The sequence below is a fragment of the Diceros bicornis genome, chromosome 36 (genome assembly GCF_020826845.1).
Source record: "Diceros bicornis minor isolate mBicDic1 chromosome 36, mDicBic1.mat.cur, whole genome shotgun sequence".
Classification (NCBI taxonomy): domain Eukaryota; kingdom Metazoa; phylum Chordata; class Mammalia; order Perissodactyla; family Rhinocerotidae; genus Diceros; species Diceros bicornis.
In genome coordinates, this window is record NC_080775.1 from 17413241 (window position 1) to 17426845 (window position 13605).

At 39.2% G+C, this 13605-nt stretch overlaps 1 protein-coding gene and 1 non-coding gene across 4 annotated transcripts in view; both read right to left on the reverse strand.

Moving 5' to 3' along the window:
- TRDMT1 (tRNA aspartic acid methyltransferase 1) overlaps positions 1–13605 on the reverse strand; it is a 62988-nt gene that overhangs the window by 45447 nt on the left and 3936 nt on the right. The gene's annotated exons all lie outside the window — the stretch shown is intronic.
- Positions 9482–9588, reverse strand: LOC131398974 (U6 spliceosomal RNA). Its single transcript, XR_009217046.1, has one exon. It is a non-coding gene; the product is annotated as a U6 spliceosomal RNA (small nuclear RNA).

Sequence of the window (13605 nt, forward strand, 5' to 3'; positions counted from 1 at the left end):
CCCTAAAACTCTGTCACGTGAGTGTTTAGGAAAGGAGGGTAGATCTTCAGATCATCTTTCACTAACTACCATTATTTGGCACAAGTCTTGGTCTTTTCTCCCTGATTCACTGGCTAGAAACTAGAGAACAGACACAAGAGAAATGCTCTTCTGTGGTTAAGTTTGTCTATCGATTTGCCTTTTCTAGCTACTACAAAAATAATAAGTGTATAATTACATTATGACAAACAAAATGAAGTTTCTGTTTCCATATTCAGTGATGATGCAGAGCTAAATCAATTTGCAGGTATCAAACTGCAAGAATACTGCATAAATGCTTGCTTGTTTCCTTCTAATTATAATTATCTATTAGGAGAGAAACTAACCCCACTTCACAGACAAAGCTAGATCTTAGATGAAATACTGCCACGTCTTTTTTGATATTAATCTTCAATTCCCTTGTCCTTCTTCCTGTCTCAAACTACCTAAGCAGTACTCACCTATTAGCCAAACTCAACACTAAACACATGAGTATTTAAAAATCAGTATGGAAAGTGGGTGGCAAACATCATCATCCTCGTATTGCAGAATTCAAAGAACTTCTAAATTTGTCATTAATGCCCAGTCTCTCTGAAGTAAATTTTACTCCATTCCAATAATTCCAAAATGCGATTTCTAGTTATACTATCTCTGCAGAAATTATTTGCCTACCCCAACATTTATATCCCCCTTCTTTTCAATAACCAAACATCAAATCTATTCACTGTGGCAATGAGTCCAGGTAAAAGGACTATATCCCACCTCCTGTGCACCTAGATGAGGCCATGCCGCTAAGCTCTGACCAATGAGATATAAGTAGCAGTGTATCGCACACTCAGGAAGTCTCTGAAAAAGGAAGGGAGTGATAGTTGTTTGTGCCTTCCAGACTTTCTACTGTTGGTTTGGAAAATAAAGGTCATGGCTGGAGCTCTAATTACTATACTGGACCATGAAGAGGAGGCCACTCCATAGAGCTGGCAAAGCAAAGAACTGGAGGGAGCTAGGTCCTGAAGGATTTCAGGGAGTCACCACAGCAGCCCTGGATTACCACGTCTAGGCTTATTATATGTGAGAAAGAGAGATAATTCTACCTTCTTTTAGTCACTATTATTTTGGATGTTTCTATTATTGACAGTCAAAGCTAATCCTAATGGATGCATAAACCTAATCCTAACAGATACCTCAGCTATTTAGATGGGGGGGGGGTGTGTGTGTGCATGTGTGTGTGCGTGCGTGTGTGTGTGTAATGCGAAGAGAATTTCAGGTTCATTTCCTATTTAGATCAGATCAACTTAATTCAATAAACATTTATTGACTATCATATGCAAAGCAACTTACTAGACCCTACAGGGGTGGATATACAAAGTTTATATTTATGGAGGTCAGGGGAGTTTTAAAAGTAAAAGAACACGGTTTATCCTGAAGTACAAGAATCCCTCCCTTAATATAAAAGGTGATTTCCCCCTCAAATTTTCCTTATAGAGTGAATTTCTGCCAAGCAACTGCTATTTTCATTATATTTTTTAAGTCACATCTGTATTCTCCTGAGGAGAAAAACTCTCGACACTTGATTTAAGAAAATAAAAAGAATTTAGGAAACTTACCAAAATCTCATATTAAAGAAACAACTGAAAGATCTCATATTAAAGAAACAACTGAAAGATCTCATATGAACAATATTAATAGCAATACTAATATTAATGACAATACCATGTTATACTCAAATCTCAAACGCCAACACTGCTGAAACTCCAGCACAATGATAATCAACCTCACATATTTTCTATCCTCAGTAATCTCTTGCTCAATATTTTTGCATGGCTAGACTTCCTGAGATGATTTTTATCATAATAGGATTATTAGAAAGAGACATAGCTATCCCTAAGGAAGCTGTTTTCCCTTTGGAATGGTGGCTTCTTTGTCACCTAACAATCAAAGGATAAAAACAAGCAGCACACCTGAGTGGTTCCTGACACAAAACAAAGGTCAAACTATAACTGTTGACAACGATTGCTAAAGCGAGAATATAAACCTCAATTTCTTTAATTTCTCAGACTTTCGTTCAACAGATCTTTGAAGGATTACTAGTGGATAAGCCCTTTTTACAAGAGGTGTTTGGTGTTTTAAAGTAGTTTCCTATCCTAAAATTAACAAATGCCTCCTTCCATCAAGTTTTGATAACATTTAAGATAAAATCACTTGCAAAGTGATATGAGATTGTGTATTTTAAAATTATATTTTGTTTAAGGGAAAAATAAACTTTCAAAGTCTGTATTTTAGAACCTTATAAAGGGAGGTGGTCACTGTTCAATGGATATGTTTATTTATAAACTACACATATCAATATACATAACACAATGTCAATTAAGAAAAAAACGTGATAGTATCAAATGCTCTGTTTTCTGAAATCACATCAGTAAATTTGCACTTATGGGGTTCTCCAGGGCTCTTTCTATAGGTTCTAATCAAATCATTCTACTGCTTAAAGGTAGTTCACGCTTGTCTTTCTAATAAAACCCAAACTTCTTCTCATAATCTGGACCCTACATGCCTCCAGCTTCCTCTCTTGACATTGTCCCTTGACCAATCCCATTTGCTTCCAATTCACCCGTGCCACACGCACACACTCACACACACACACAAACGCTGTTCCCTCAGGTAACACTAAACTACTTACCGCGCCCCAAATGGGCCATAATGTCTCAATCCTAGTGCCTCTGCACAGGGTTAAAAGACCTATCCTCCCCTGCCCAACCTCTGACACCACCTCTCTAGTCCTAGATCACTCTGATTGGGCCCTCAGGACTCACTCAGCTCAGGCATGACTCCTCTAGGAGGCCTTCAGGGAGCTCGAGGGTGGTCTGAAAGAGGCTGTTCTTCCTGCTTTTACCACACTCTATGGTTGACACTATCACTACATTCTCCTAGGACGCTGCCTCTCTCACTAGACCACACAACCTGACAGAGCCTGGGCCATGTCTTGTCTATCTGGGTACTCGCAGCACCTAGACACTGCTGTACCTGGCAGCAAACAGGCCCTCAATAAACGTCTCTTGACTGAATAGATGCATGGGAATGAGTGAGTCTGATTTCTAAAATCAACTCTTGAGTATTGCTAATTACCCTCTTCACTGTCCCATTCCTGAGAACATAGCTTGAAAAGTGTTTGATAAGCCTGTACTTATGTGTTTATCTATGGCTATCTCAAAGTTCATTCTGAAGAAGATTGACATGTAGGTCAAATTTTTACCCTGGAAACACCTACAGTGAAGTTCCCAGAAATACAAAATTCTATTAATCTTACAAATATTTTAAATATAGCACCAATAGTGCTACTGTCAGGCAGCTAATAAGTATTTTTTAGAGTACCTATCATGTACTGGGCTAGATCCTGAGAATACGAGATGAGCGGCCATTTGTTTCCTCTTTGCCAGCATCTAGTCCCCTTTTTCTGGCAATAGCCCGAGATTTTCTTTTGGGGATCTTACCTCACTCACTCCGTGTCAATGGTTCGGATGGCCTCAAACCCCCAACCCTAGTTTCTATGAAATCATGTGTCAAGTGCCTGAGTCAATAAGACTTGCCAATGTGGTTTCAGGATGGGCACACAACTCAAAATAACCCAATTAGGCACAATAAAAGGGGACCCCTGGCTTTTCCTTGGGCAACTAGGAATAGATGGCTGATCTTTCCTACTGACTTTAACCAGAGAAGGATATAAGCTCAGAGGCTGCTACAGCCATCTTGACGCAATAGGGGAGAGTGTGTATAAAAATGTACTCAATCCAGAAGGAACAAAGCTGAGATACTCCGAGAAAGAAACTGGTTCCCAGAGACATGATTTGGGTCCCTTCTTCAAGCCTACCCCTGGGCTTGGTCATTACATGAGTCAGCGTGTACAACTTTTATGTAAGCCAGTTTGAGTTTTCTGTAACTTGAAAATAATAGTTCTAATAGGTATTCAAGAGAACACCCACTTAAATATCATTTGTCACTAAGAGCAAATGCATTTCAAACTCCAACTTGGCAAGCAGAGCAACATGAATGCCAAAAGCCTTGTCAATGAGTGAGTGATTAACTATATTTCTACAAAATAGAAGCACTTCTCTTGACCAAATACTCCCCAAGTGTCCTAAATTGAGGCAATAATGGCAGGAGTCCCAATTTTGGGAGCCAGGACTTCATTATGGGCCTACCCAATTACATAATCCTACATATGTATTCTAAATACAACAAATATGTAGAGAGCCATTTGTAACTGTATCTCCAATGTCTTTTAAGAAGTACATAATATTTTCAGTTGTACAATCTAATCAATTAATTATAAAATTCCAGTTCTGAAAGTAAAAACAGTTAAAATAGAAATTTCAATTATAGGCAATTCAAAAATAAAGAATTTTCAATGATCAATTAATATATAAAAGGATGCTGAACCTCACCAATAGTGACAGAAATCCACATTAATTTGTTTTCCCTATCAGATTAGCAAAGATTTTATAAGATAAACACTGTCTAGTGCTAGCAAGTGTTTGAGAAAATGTGTCCTTCCTCATGTTGGCTGTAGTATAAATTGATCCCACTCTTCCATTGTTAGACCTAGCTATTCCACTTCAGGCAATTTATGCTGAGGAAATATTTGGACAAGTAAGTAAAGACATGTTTAAGACTACATACATATATGAGAATAGATCTGTTAAAAATGATACCCATATACACTGACATGAAGTGATATACATATTCTTAAGTACAAAAAGAAAGTGACTAAATATCCTGTTGAATAATGACCCAAGTTTTGTAAAGTGTGTCTGTGTGTACGCACACTAAGAAAAAAACCCAGCAAATGTCAACAGGGGCTATTGCTTGGTGGTAGAGGTGGAATCTGATGGTAATTCTTACTTCTTCCTTTAAATATTCTTGGATAGTTTGGTGTTTTTTTTTTAACAATAAGAATGTACAACTTTCATAATCAGTAAAGAGCAAACAAACAAAAAACTATTTTCATATTAGAACAAAAGAATTCAATTCTTCTCTTGGTTACGACCCTGAGAAATCACAAAAGGAAAGTAAGTATCAAGGACAGACAAGAAAGGTTTGGATAGTCTCAAAATATGCCCACGGGACTGTGACCACACACACACACACCAGCAAACAATTGTAACTCAATTCATTATTTTATCCCACCAACTCAACAACAGTCAAAAGAATAAAAAACAATAAGAATTAAACTACATTGACGTAGTTTTTTAGAGACCTACAAATAACTAGCATATGGCCCAAAATAAAACACTCGAATGTCATTATTTTCACCATAGCTCATTATTAACATACATTAAAATTCTACATTGAGTTAAAACCAACCTATTCTCAATAGACTTGATTATTTTGAGAAAATTTCAAATGTTTTATTATGTGCATACAAAAACTCTTTATGATTCTGATTTGACCACCTTCAACACACACACACGCACATTTGTTTTTTCTCCTATATAACACCTATTAATATTCTTCAAAACACCATCCATGGTCCATATGTATTTGAGCAAAGAACACGGGGAGGGGAGGATGGGAGAGGACTGTATCTGCTGACTCCTTCCTCAGCCCTTCTCTTCCTGGTCAAAAGTCACCCCATGAGGCACATACAGGAAAATTACTCCTGTGCTCCTCCTTCACTCAAACACTACTACTACACTCACAAAACTTCTGACACCAGACGTGTGGATGTTTTCCCCACACTAAGCAATCCTCTGAGACACCAGCTGAATATCTACAGTTCAATTCAATTCTGACACTAACTGGGGTTAGCACAGACCCCACAGGTTAAGGGCTCAACAAGACTGCCCCCACTTCAGACGCCAATCTCAAGTCATAAATCCCTGGGTTACCCAAAACTTCTGTCCAACTTGGTTACAAATTGGAGATTCCCATGATACCCTCCTTGGATTTGATCATTTGCTAGAACATCTCACAGAACTCAGGGAAACGCTTACTTACATTTACCAGTTTATTACGTAATAAATGATATTATAAAGGATACAGAGGATAAACAGCCAGAGGAAGAGAAACATAGGACAAGGTCTGGAAGGGTCCTGAGCGCAGGAGCTTCTGTCCCTGTGGAGTTGGGGTGCTCCACTCTCCCAGCATGTGGATATGTTCACCAACCCAGAAGCTCTACAAATCCCATACTTTTAGGATTTTTATGCAAGCTTCATCATATAGGCATGATCAATCATTAACTTAATCTCCAGCCCCTCTCTCCTTCCCAAAGGATGGGAGTAGGGCTGCAAGTTTCAAGTTTCTAAACATGCCTTAATCTTTCTGCTGACCAGCTCCCATCCTCAAGCTGTCCAGGAGCCCAAGAGTCGCCTCATTAAAACAAAAGATACTTCTATCACCCAGGAAATTCCAATGGATTTAGGAGGCCTGTGTCAGGAACCAGGGGCAAAGACCAAATACTAGAACAAAAGATGCTCCTAGTGCTTTTATCACGTAGGAAATTACAAGGGTTTTAGGAGCTCCGTGCCAGGAACCAGAGGCAGAGACCAACATATATTTGCTATTATTTCACAGGCATGACTCTCCCCCTCCTCTCCACTTAGGGTTATGTTATCCAAGCCCTCCAGAGAGCTGCTGGAGCAGCTAGATCCCACGTTGACATCCTGATGCTACATCTAAGGCCAGACCCTGAGGGTAGACACCACCAAGCCCCGGCCCACTGGCAGTGCTGTGGGATGAGGCAACAGCAGCAGAGTCAGGGGCTGCACTGAACAAGCAGCTCAGGGCCCAGCAGGCAGGTGGTGCCAAGTGAATCTGGGGTGGCACATAAAATAAATTTGATAAAACGGGAGAGAGATTGTGGACAAAGTGGTAAAGGTGAAGATGGAGAGAAATAATAGAATTATAAACATAGTTCAAAAGTAGAGCCCATGGAATTAGCTGATGTGAGTGAGAGAGAGGAAACAAAGATGACTCCAAGACTTGGGTCTGGGCCCCTGGAAGAATGGAGGCGCCCATTACCAGGGTGAGGAAGGCTGCAAGAGCAGCAAGTCTTGGAGGGGTAAGGAGAACCAGGAATTCAGTTTTGTACATCTTTAGGAAAAAAAAAGATTATGGGAACATTAACAAATCCTGCCTTACAGACAAATTACCGAGAAGTTTACTTTAGAGGTAGTCAAAGTTGTCAACATAATCAGACATAATGCATATACAGCCCTGACACTTCTCACTCACCAACCCACTGCTTTCCAGCATCTCCTCCCACAGCTGCATCACTTCCCTCTTGTTGCCAGTCAGGCACTTCCCAAGACAGGCGCTAAGGAACATTATTTTACAGGATGCTAATAAGTGTGCTCCCCTCTCCCACTAAAACAAAGTGTCCCTTGCTCAAACACATTTGGGAGGGCCTATTTTAAACCAAATAGCATCTTTTTTGCAGGGCTTCTCAACACTTGATACATTAATGTGTCCTGAGAATGTCTCAAGGGACAATTTCATGTGAAGAGTCTCCTAAACTTATTTGACCATCAAGGCACACTGATGAATCCCTCTCAAAAGACTGCTACATAGGATACCAGCCAGGAAATGGCAACTAATGCAATAATTCATTTTAATCCTTATTTAACTTGGTTTATATTATCTAATCACTCCTTGAAATCCTCTCCTCCCTTTATTTTCACGGCACAATGTTCTTTTGGTTCTCCTCGCTATCTAAATTTTTCCTGCTAGTTGCCCTCCTTGAATACTATTTCTCTGTCTAGCAACAAAATATCATTGCCCTCAGTTCCACCTTGTTGGTCCCCTTTCTATACCTCAACATACATATAGAAACAAATCTCTATCTCTAGTCCTGTCTCTCCCCCAGTCCAAAATGCACAAGCAGTTGCCTCTTTGACATTTCCATGGGCCCCGTGGACAACATAAATACTGTAACTGTAAAATGGAACCTATTATTTCTCCCCCACTTTGACTAATGACTATAACATCTGATAAATCACCCAAGTCAGAAATCTAGGTACCTAAGACTCAAATAAACACCAGATTTTGCTGATTTTTAGATCCTCTTTATCCCCTGAGTTAAGTCCTCCTCTCCATTTACTAGCTCTGCCTAACTTCATCATCTCTCAACATAAATCTCCTACTAGCCACCTTGCCTCTAATCCACATTCCCCCTTTATGGTCATAGGGTAAAACTTCTAGAACATGACTCCAATAGGTTCCTTAACTTTCATTTGTTAACTAGACCTAGGAGATAAAAATCTAAGCACCTTATCAGGTTATACATGGCATTTCATGATTTGGTACTTTGTAAACATCTTCTTCTTTCTTGTAGCACTTATATTGCAATAATATCTTTTTTGTGTGTGTGAGGAAGATCAGCCCTGAGCTAACATCCATGCCAATCTTCCTCTTTTTGCTGAGGAAGACTGGCTCTGAGCTAACATCTATTGCCAATCCTCCTCCTTTTTTTTTTTTTCCCCCTTTTTCTCCCCAAAGCCCCAGCAGGTAGTTGTATGTCATAGTTGCACATACTTCTAGTTGCTGTATATGGGAGGCCGCCTCAGCATGGCCGAACAAGCGGTGCATCAGTGCACGCCCGGATCCGAACCCGGGCCACCAGTAGCGGAGCGCGCGCACTTAACCGCTAAGCCATGGGGCAGGCCCCTGCAATAATATCTTAAGACTTACACGTATCCACATAGACCATGCTATTTCACATCTGTGTGTCTATACAGGATATTCCTTCTGTCTGATATACCCTTTCCCTTCTTGACTATCTGGAAAACTCCCAATGATCCTTCAAAATCCTGCTTGGAAAAAATATCATAACAAAATTGAACAGCAAACGCCAATTATAAAAAAGAATATACCACTGGCAACATCAACAAGCCACAAAATAAATACAAATAACAAGCATATGAAAATGTTCAAGGTCCTAAGTAACATCAAAAGTATTACTTATATACCATGTACCAGGAACTATACTAACTCTATGTATACATTGTTTCATTAATTCCTAACAAGCCTATAAGCTTAGTAGTATTACTATTCCGATTTTATCAATGAGGAAATCCAACACAATTAAGAGAGGAAAGCTGGTTACAAAACAATGTGGGGAAAAAAAAGGAACTAAGATTTACTGAGTATTTACATTCTTTTTCGTACATCGACTGTTGCATTTAACATTCACAATACCCTGTGAGCAAGTATTATTATGTTCACCTCACAGACAGGGTACCTGGGCTCAGAAACTTAAATAACTTTCCAGTATTCATACAGCTAGTATATGGCAGATCAGTCTTATTTTTTTTTAATTTTTATATGAGTGTATTCTTTTTGTTTATTGCAGTAACATTGGTTTATGACATTGTAAAAATTTCAGGTGTACATCATTGTACTTCTATTTCTGCATAGATTACATCATGTTCACCACCAAAATACTAATTACAACCCATCACCACACACATGTAAAAATATGGAACGCTTCACGAATTTGCGTGTCATCCTTGTGCAGGGGCCATGCTAATCTTCTCTGTATCGTTCCAATTTTAGTATATGTGCTGCCGAAGCGAGCACTGGCAGATCAGTCTTACTCCTAAATAATGGCATTAATTTTATCACTCAAAGGAACATATGGAGTAGTTCAGAAAACACTGGGAAGGAGGCCAGGGAAATGAACACAAAGTGGATCCAGATTAGGAAATCTATTCCCTAGTGGAGACGGTAAGTAAGCTTTCCAGGAAATCTAGAGGGCAAAATAGAATACCCCACTCTCTTCATTGCCCTTCTCTTTTACCCCTTCATTTCCACTCTGTATCATCTTTTGTGGCTATAAATATTTTTTTCCCTCACCAATTTATCCCTGTGTGGTTCAAATCTAGTCTGAAAGCTCTTTGACTACTTGAAATATTTAATAATTAATTTCTTCTAAAGGCCATTTTCAACAACATGTAATAATTTTCTATAACTTTAACATTTTTGAAAACAGTTGCCCATATTTACTGAGCACGTCCCACATCCAAGCACTATTTATATGCTTTATTTTTATTAATTCATAATCTCCACGATTCCCCTTTGGGGTAGGTCCTATTATTGTCCACATTTTATAGAAGAGGAAACTGAGGCACAGAAGAGGAAACTGAGGCACAGTTTCTCCCCAAGGTCACACATAGGAAGTACCAAGGCCTTCCGACAATAGAACTGTGCTCTTAACTAGGAGACGAAATGGGTTCTCCCTGAAACTGTCCTATATACAGTCTACTGTTACTATCTCATAGCACCAAATAACATAATGAGTTAAGACCAAGCTGCTAAAAAAACAAGCCATCATATTTCAAATGATTGTTAGAGACAGTTTAAGTATAAAATATTAAAAGAATGATAGAATTTGCAGAATAGACAAAGTATAACACCTGAAGGATTCCTAAAAGCATTTGGCAAAGGTGATGTAAAAGGTAAGGTATGTATGTTCCCACTACTGATGTTTCTTCCAAGTGAGTGGCTTCTATTCATTTTAAACTCCTCCCCTATCCTCTCTCTTTACATCCCTTCCCTAGAAGGAAGAGTAACCTCTCTAATTGGCTAATTAGGGAAGACTAAACTGGGCATGCCTGCTCAGCTCCACCAGTCCTCCTCTTGGGAATAAGCTACCCACAGGGAACATGTGTTCTGCCTGCTTCTCCAGCTGTGCCCAGAAGGTGTGCTGCCTAATTCTCCGGTTGAATATTAGCTGACCCACTGGCCCTCTCACTAAGCCAAATCCTCCAACTCAGCCTTTATTAGTAATAAAAATTATACAGATTTTGATTTCCTATTGCCTTACTCTTCTGTTTTCTCATTTTGTTCAGAGTTAGGAAAAGGGGTAGTATTTATTGAGCTCCCTGAAAAACCCCAATAGATAGGGCCCAACACAAATTAAATTGGTCATCTATTCATTAACATGGGAGAAGTACTTTGATCTGTGAAATATAGTAATAAATACCCTGCAGTAAAGTAAGCATTCATTTTTCATCACTTAAAAGATAGGTAATTCTAGGGGCCAGCCCGGTGGCACAGTGGTTAAGTTCGCATGCTCTGCTTCGGCAGCCCAGGGTTCGCAGGTTCAGATCCCAGGTGCGGATAGATGCACCGCTTATCGAGCCATGCTGTGGTGGCATCCCACGTAAAGTAGAGGAAGATGGGCATGGATGTTAGCCCAGGGCCAGTCTTCCTCAGCAAAAAGAGGAGGACTGGCAACAGATGTTAGCTCAGGGCTAATCTTACTCACAAAAAAAGAAAGAAAAAAGATAGGTAATTCTATCATCCAATGGAAAGTTAGGATTCTCCTTTATTGAATACACAAAATTCATCCTACGTATTTCTTCTTTGTATTTCAAGTTAGGAAAAAACAATCTAATAACTTCCATAGATAACAGAGAACAAATGATACAAATTTTTAAATGGGAGAAATTTTTGCCTGCCTTCACTTTAAATCTGGCAACAAGTCACATAAGAATAACTACGAGAAAATAGGCATAAAGAGGACATTTTTACAATCCCAAAGACAAATATAAAAGAAAAAAAAATCAAGCAGTTCAAATTCTAGCCCCTTAAAACCGATGTTCCAAAAATATCCCTGGGTGACATTCAAATCTACATTTCATCATAATGTACTTGCCTCATTCAGTTATAAGCACATCTAATTACAAAGTGGGTTGGTAGAGTCCCAAGTTGGCACATAAGTCATTGAGAAATAAAGACAAAGCGATTTGGAAAATAAAAACCAATGAGTGACAAATGAGAGGCTTAACATTTTAACAGAAAATATGAAGGCTGAGCAATTCTTGCTAAATATGATTAAGTATTAGGTGGCTAAAACTCAAAACCAACACCTTGAAAGACTTTTAGAAATGATTTGGTAGGGCAGGCCTTTCTGCTTTTAAGGCTGTCTCTGTAGTTGGCTGTTTATACAACAGTCACCAGCTAGAGCTTTCCTGTATTCCCACCTTCAAGCACACTTTACTCTCTCCCTGATATTCTGTTTTATGAGAAAAACAGAATCTTATTTGCTAACCACTTATATTTGCAGGTGTCTTGGCAGACTGCACCAAAACATACTGAGGAAACTACTTCTTCCACTGCTTTCTGAAAGGAGGTATTTTCACTTGGAAAATTCTCATTAGCCAAAACTTTATAGGCTATGCAGGCACAAATAATATCGAACAGGTCATAAGTGGTCCCTGTACAGGGGCAACAGGTATTAAAGAATGTAACAGACATTTGTTATGCTGGTGGCCATCTAGAATCTTTGCCTATGTTTCCTGTTTGAAAATTTTGCCACATTGTGATTCCTTTCTTCCCAAAACAGAAGCCAAAACTCGCTCTCCCAGGTTCCTTTGTTCAGCAATGGGATCTAACATCCACCAACCAACTGCATCCACATACGACACCAATTCAGAAGTAGCAATTTGAGGAAGCAGATTAGAAAATCCGTCTTTTTGGTGAGAGAGGTGGTGGAAGCCTGCATCTTTCAGGGGGAAAACCATGGGGGCACTTCTCACATCTGGTTCCCAGCTTTATTGGTGAAAATTGTGATGTCAGTTTGAAGCTCTGCAGGGGCCATGCCCAGAGTGTGGTTTGAGTAGCGTGCCTGTTCACATGACCTGTTTTTGTTGGGTGTCCTGTAGATTCTGTGAGCTTCCAAATGCCCTTTAATGTATTTTTTTCTGCTTATGATAGCTAGAGAGTAGATTCTATGGTTTGCAACTAAGAATTTTGTATCATACAAAAATTTGGGCTAAGCAAACTATGGTTTTATCAACGTGCTGGTAGAATGACAACTCAATGATAAATGCAACAGTCATCTACAGACAACCGGTCACAAGTGTGGCACTGTGCTAGAGGCTGTACAGGAACAAAAAGGAACACCACAACATATAGATTATGTAAATACATGGACACACAGGTATAAAATAAAGTTAAATGACACTTAGAAGATATAGAAGCATCTATGTAGTGACTACAACAATACAACAGCATATTGCACATACTGCTGTGGATGAAAAATTTTTATTCAGGTATTAAAGTGTCATTGGGTTTGGGGCAAATCTATCACGCTGCCTAAGAAATTAAATTTACCTTTTATAACTATTAAAATTCAGTTGTGTGGGAGAAAATATTTGCAAATCATATAACTCATAAGGGATTAACATCCAGAATATATAAAGAACTACAACAGAATAAAAATAAACCCAATTCCAAAATGGGCAGAGGACTTAAATAGACATTTCTCCAAAGAAGATACATAATGGCCAATAAACACATGGAAAGACGCTCAACTTCTTTAGTTTATAGGGAAATGCAAATTTTTTTTTTTAATAATTATTTTTTATTTCTTTATTTTCCCCTCAAAGCCCCAGTAGATAGTTGTATGTCATAGTTGCACATCCTTCTAGTTGCTGTATGTGGGATGCAGCCTCAGCATGGCCAGAGAAGCAGTGCGTCGGTGCGTGCCCGGGATCCGAACCCGGGCTGCCAGTAGCGGAGCGTGCGCACTTAACCGCTAAGCCACGGGGCCGGCACAGGAAATGCAAATTAAAACCACAAAAGAAATCA